General features: G+C 33.5%; 1 non-coding gene across 1 annotated transcript; it reads right to left on the bottom strand.

The window, feature by feature from the left end:
- Trnay-gua (transfer RNA tyrosine (anticodon GUA)) lies at positions 1-92 on the bottom strand. Its single transcript is given in 2 exon segments — positions 1-36; positions 56-92. It is a non-coding gene; the product is annotated as a tRNA-Tyr (tRNA).
- Between the last annotated feature and the right edge of the window lie 562 nt (positions 93-654).

Here is a 654-nt window from a genome sequence, read left to right as displayed (position 1 = left end):
TCCTTCGAGCCGGATTTGAACCAGCGACCTTTGGATTTCAATTTCAGCACAACACCTACAGTCCACCGCTCTACCAACTGAGCTATCGAAGGTCTTACAGTAATGCAATGGATGTTTTTTTACTAAAACAAGCTAGAAACTAATTTGAAAATCTAACAATGTCTGCACGATCCATAAACCAAAAACTTGTCAAAATACTAAATTTGAACTGATAAAGTGCCTGCTAACACGGTTTTTTATTTCTAAGTATCAATCACTATTTTGTATTGATGACCCAGTGACCCTAAATAATCTATTTTTATTTATCTATACACATTATTTTTTTCAATAAATATGGAATGAGGACATTTTTAAATTTGCTTCCTAAATTTACCTACCAAATTAAATGTGTTCCCATACAAACAACACAATTTAATTTGTAGTTTAGTATTTTAGGCAAAATACGTTCATTCTTAAACCACCTTAATATGGACTCCAATGTTAATAAGGGTTATTGTCACCTGTCCATCTCAACAATATTTGATATTTTATTTGGTAGACAACAATGCCAAACCCCCTTTTCAATTTGTAACATATGCTGCTGATAACAGGAGGGCTTCAAATTGAATACACGTCTTTGTTAAGGATGAACATCCTTCAGCGACCAAGTGTGTC

This window comes from Musca vetustissima, unplaced genomic scaffold, assembly GCF_032173495.1.
Source record: "Musca vetustissima isolate MV318-11 ecotype Yass unplaced genomic scaffold, APGP_CSIRO_Mvet_v1 utg21224, whole genome shotgun sequence".
NCBI lineage: Eukaryota > Metazoa > Arthropoda > Insecta > Diptera > Muscidae > Musca > Musca vetustissima.
The sequence above is the reverse complement of the archived record's forward strand: the minus strand, read 5'-3'. Positions and strand labels throughout refer to the sequence as shown.